The sequence below is a fragment of the Gigantopelta aegis genome, chromosome 3 (assembly GCF_016097555.1).
Source record: "Gigantopelta aegis isolate Gae_Host chromosome 3, Gae_host_genome, whole genome shotgun sequence".
Taxonomy (NCBI): Eukaryota; Metazoa; Mollusca; class Gastropoda; order Neomphalida; family Peltospiridae; genus Gigantopelta; species Gigantopelta aegis.
Window position 1 is genome coordinate 56,732,464 of NC_054701.1, and position 6,106 is coordinate 56,738,569.

The window sequence follows — 6,106 nt, forward strand, 5'->3', positions numbered from 1 at the left end:
TTGTAGCAATGTGTAAACCACGTAAAATACAAGTTAGGTAGGGTATATAAATTCATTGAAAATGTAGTAGTCGACATTCTTGTTATTGTTATTTGAGGAAAAATATGGGTAAATCGAAAAACACTTCAGTTGATGTAAAATTGTGTATTAAGAACGTTTTCGATTATTTTTTAAGATGAATATCAGCGCGGTAGACCTAGGTATGCTTCTTATCGAATTGTCGATCGAGTTGCCGCTGCACTTAAATTTTCGGTTTCAACAGTAAAAAGAACTGTGAAAAATCTAAGCTCTACGAATCCAAGCACAGAAATAACTGTTAAAAAACGCGACCGAAAACTCATCGATTTATTTGATACAGATGTTATTAGACGACGAGTATACAGATTTTATAGAGAAGGCGAATTACCTACATTACATAAGATTAACGTGGCTTTAAGGGAGGAATTGGGAATCAACATATCCATATCAACTTTACGAAAAGAACACTCCATGACCTCGATTTTAAATACCAACATATGTCTATAACCGGAAAAGTGATGTTTGAGGACGCCAATATATCAGACAGGAGACTGTCCTATCTCCATGAAATATCCAGTTTACTAGAACAGGGGTATTTAATAGTGTATCAAGATGAGACCTGGGTGAATGTCAACCACACAACATCCCACCACTGGACAGATATCCACCCGGGCACAAGTACCGCCAATCACCTGCCGAAATCAGACGCTGCTGATCGAGTTCCTAAACTCTGTTCGGTGACTGGGAAGGGAAAAAGACTTATTATTTGTCATTCTGGCTGTGATAAATATGGATTGATAGATGGCTGTGAATTGATCTTTGAGGCTAAAAAAACAGACGGAGACTATCATGGTGAGATGAATCACGACAATTTCATCAAATGGTTTGAAGAACAACTTATGCCTTCTCTACCAGAACCTTTTGTTATCGTCATGGATAACGCAAGCTACCACAACAAATTAACTGAGATTACACGATGTCCTGCACTAAACGCTAAAAAGGAAGACATTCAGTCGTGGCTACGAAACAAAAATATATCTTTTGAGAGTAACATGACAAAGCCAGTTCTTTATGAACTTGTGAAAAGTAACAAATGTGCAAAGCAATTTGTTATTGATGATATTGCTGAACGCCATGGGCACTTGTGTCTAAGACTGCTGCCAAGACATTCTGAACTCAATCCGATAGAACTGATCTGGAGTCAAGTCAAAGGGCACATAGCTCGTCATAATGATGGTAAAATTACCACGGTGCGGAGAGAACGTGCACATGCATTGAACTCTGTCACACCTACACACTTCTCTGACGCAGTTAAACATGTAATAAAGATCGAAGAAGATTTTAGAAAACAAAATAGTTTTATAAGAAATAAATACCCCCTGTGATAGACCCCCTTAACGAAGATAGTGATGAAGAAATGAGTTATTTCTCTACCCATCAGGGGTATTACTTTAATGTATGCATGAACTCTTTAACACCAAAAACAATTTATTTGCATATCATTCACTATCAAGCAATGTTTATTTAACGACACACTCAACGCATTTGATATACGTTTATATGGCATCAGACAAAACGGTTAAGGAGCATTATGACAGTGAGAAAGAAACTCGCTACCGCCACATGGGCCACTGTTTCCGATAAGCAATTTTGATAAGCAATAAGGGACGTTTTATATGCACCATCCCATAGACAGGATAGCACATACCACAGCCTTTATACATCAGTTGTGGTGCACAGGCTGGAACTAGACACAGCCCAATGGGTCCACCATGTGGGATCGATCAGTCGACCTACCTTGAGCGAACGCTTTACCTCTGAGCTACGTCCCGCTCCATATACAAAAGAAGCCTTAAGTGGGGTTGGGGTTGTGCAGAGGGTCACACCTCCACCTCGCATGCATACCATATTCTTCTCCTCTCCTCTTCTCCCTATAACAATCCTAATCGACCATAGCTTAAAATATGTTGATTGCGTCGTTACATAAATGACGTCCTCTCTCTGTCTCTCTCTCTGTCTCTCTCTCTCGTCTCCCTCTCTCTCTCTCTCTCTCTCTCATTCCCTCTCCTTCTCCTCTCCCTCTCTCTCTCCTCTCTCTCCCTTCAGCGCGCGCGCTTGTGTATTCCACAATATAATTATAATATTTGATACATTTTTTTTTTACAAACTGAGGGTTTGTCACTTGAACTCCCCACCTGAATCCGCGCCTGCTTCATGTTTACAGATATTTTCTTAAATATAGGTCATACTACGATTTGTGCGGATAGGACGATAGAACCGACCATTAGTTTGAAACGCACTATAGAATGATGCTTTTGATATGCAAATGACCTTAGTTATTTATAGGAGAAATAACGTGCATTAAACGACACAGAGATTTTTAAAAAGTGGAATTAAGTCAACTTCGTGCATTTTATATGATGATTTGTATATAAAACCTGTCGGGGTTTGGGTTTGTTTTCATGTAAATGCAAAGAAAACAAATATCGAATAGGAAACAAACGTAACAGTTGCAAAAAACTTTGGGTCTAAATAATTGAACATGATAATAGTATCCTTGAAGGTGTGAAAATTGCTTATCTGCTGTACCTTGTCACTTGTTTAAAATATATTATTTTTATATAGAATTTATGTGCAGTGGCCGATTAACACGGGCACTTTTGTTACTTGGGGGTCCAATTTAAGTGACCCAAACTCTCCCAAAACATTTCACTCGCTGTAGTCTAGATCCCCACCCTTGTACAATTTCCAGCACATTCGCTTCAACAGTCAGTAGCACGTTTAGGTCAACTATTAGTGCCAGACACGGGAGTTGTCTGATCTAGACCGTCTGTAAGCCTGTCGCATGAGTGTGTGGCGCCAGTCTCTCTTCAAACTCTGACACTTCACACTTAATTATTATCTATGAATAGATATTCTTCAAGTTCTTCACCATTCATCCGTGATTGTGTACATTGCAAGTAATGACTATTTTTAAAAAGGCGACACAGATTTTGCCTTGCGGTGACTGGTACGGCGAAGTCAGGTTAGTCAGAGCGAAGTTCGGGCTCACTTCGCCCGGTCGCGTGAGCCCTGAATAAATAACGCCCAGTTCAACCAATCATCTGACAAAATATAAGACCCCATCGTGTTGAGCGCCGTATGGGGTGGTCGAATATGAACCCTGCGACTCTTTTTTATCTATATTTCCTCTGGACTCCTATATATATATTTAGATTACTAGAGGATCTTTCGTATTTATGTTTATGTATGCAGACGATACGATTTTATTTTCTAAGTCAAATTATTATTAATTAAAGTGGCAATGTCCTGTGAAAAGTGTAGCTTCGACGTAAATAAAAACAAAACAAAAATATGTTTGTTTGAAAGGATAGAATAGCATGCCATATTAACGTGCCTATATCCGGGGCACGTCTCTCCTGGGCACAATATCTGACTTCTCAAGTTACTGGGTCCGGGACAGAAGAAAGAAAAAGTTACAAAGCTAAATGAAACAGGAATTGACTGCTCGGCCAAATATTTATATAATTTGAAGCATTTTGAAAGGACAGTCCAAAAATATATGAGAGAAAGAAGAGAAACCCAGACTATGCTATACTATTAAACACGAGAGAGTAATTTTGACATAAAAGTTTGAACGAATGTCAAAAAGTGAACTATGACAATGTACTCTATAATTGTAAACAAATTAAAGATAAGTATCACGTTTTACTTGTTTGTCCTTGCTATCGTGATATTAGATTGCAATTCTTGAAGAAATATTCTTGTGTGAACTTCCTATATCTTTATGTGTACATTTATTAACAGTAAAATCAAGGACAATTTTATTTGATCTAACAAAATATATTTATGTTGTATTGGAAAAAACGTACTAACGTTACTGTTCCAGTTCTTTTTTACTCTACCACTACTACTACTACTACTACTACTAATACTACTACTACTACTACTACTACTACTACTACTACTACTACTACTACTCATACTAGTCCTATTACTACTATTACTACTACTACTACTACTACTACTACTACTACTACTACTACTACTACTACTACTATTACTACTAATAATACAATAATAATTATTAATTAATTATTATGTACATTTAATTGTTTTTTATGTTATCATTTCTTATGTAGTTGGCACCATATTTTATTTAAACGTATATTTGTAACACTATTGTATTAATAATCACGCCATATATTGTGTATGTTTCATCCAATGGCCGATGTCAGCTTTAGCATAACAAACTGATTGATTAAGAAAGTTATATATGAATAGCCAAATATCATAGCGCAAAAATGCTTCAGCCTCAGTGTCAGAGGGAGGAGTAACCACAACCTGCCTACACCCCGGCTTGCATTGAGGTATTTACTCAATAGAAACACAAAACCCTAGATCATATGATTCAGATTGATGGCTGTGTATAGTTAACCCTTATTATGTAGATGACGGTTGTGTAGAGACCGCAATAAATAGTTCATTTGAAAAACAAAACAAAAACAAACCCTACAAAGTTAACTTCCTAGCTCTGTCATTTTGTGACCGTGTACTTAAAAATATTTATTCGATCGTGCCCGACATCCGAGTTTATTCTTGAAACTACTGTGAGGTTGTGGTTTCCTTTAGAATTTGTGTCACGGTTCCTAAAAAAACAAAGCATAGCTCTAGGTTTTTGATAGAGATTACGGTAAAATGACCTGTCGACGTCAATCTAATCTAAATCATCGCTCTTCTTTTCTTGAGATTTTAATGCTTAAAATAGTTTATATACATGTATTTCATTTGTAGAGACTGATTAAAAAACCAGAAACCATTGTAAGATGTTTCCGACTGATCGTGATTTATAACGACTAAAATTATATATTAAAATTAAGACGCGTATGTTGGAGTTTCTCTATCTCTCCTCCCTCTCTCTCTCTCTCTCTCTCTCTCTCTCTCTCTCTCTCTCTCTCTCTCTCTCTCTCTCTCCCATCCTGTCTGTCCCTGTCTCTATCTGTGTGTGTGTCTCTCTCTCTCTCTCTCTCTCTCTCTCTCTCTCTCTCTCTCTCTCTCTCTCTCTCTCTCTCTCTCTCTCTCTCTCTCTGTGTGTGTGTGTGTGTGTGTTCTGTGCGTGTCTGTCTCTCTCTCTCTCACTCTGTATGTGTGTGTGTCTCTCTGTGTATGTCCGTGTGGGCCTCTCTGTCTCTCTCCCTCTTCATCTCTCTCTTCCTCCCCTTTATCTCTCTCTGTCTCCTCTCTCTCTCTCTCTCTCTCTCTCTCTCTCTCTCTCTCTCTCTCTCTCTCTCTCTCTCTCTCTCTCTCTCTCTCTCTCTCTCTCTCTCTCTCTCTCTCTCTCTCTCTCTCTCTCTCTCTCTCTCTCTCTCTCTCTCTCTCTCTCTCTCTCTCTCTCACTGTGTGTACATGTCTATGTGTGTGTGTGAGGTTTAGTAATTAAAATGTCGTTTACTGTTGGGACTCTGTAACTCCCATTGGATCTGCCAGATAAAAGAAGACAGGACAGGACAGCACATACGTAATGTATAGGTACTTAAAATAATGTCATATATATATATATATATATATATATATATATATATATATATTCGTACTGTATAAATTTCCAATCGTCTAGATCGCCAAATGAAGCTGATTAGGCTAGGGAGATGTTCGAATCTCTAAACAGAGAAACTAGCTTTGAGCAGGCAGAGGAAGGGGGTCGACCCCAAACATTCCCCCAGCAGACGCGCCTGCTATGTGATTTGACTTACTGGTTTACACCATCTACGAATACGTGACAAAACCATATTTAATCAGACCGTGACGATTACCTCATTTAATCGGCCCCAGGAAGATGGGTGGGGAAGTGTGGTTTGGGGTAGAAAGGAAAACAAGTTAATTTTTCAATGAATTTTCCGTTGAAGCATGACTCAACCGCTCTAAAAAAAAAGACAAAAAAATTAAGAGAAAGAAATATTTTATTTAACGACGCACTCAACACATTTTATTTACGGTTATATGGCGTCAGACATATGGATAAGGACCACACAGATATTGAGAGGAAACCCGCTGTCGCCACTTCACGGGCTACTCTTTTCGATTAGTA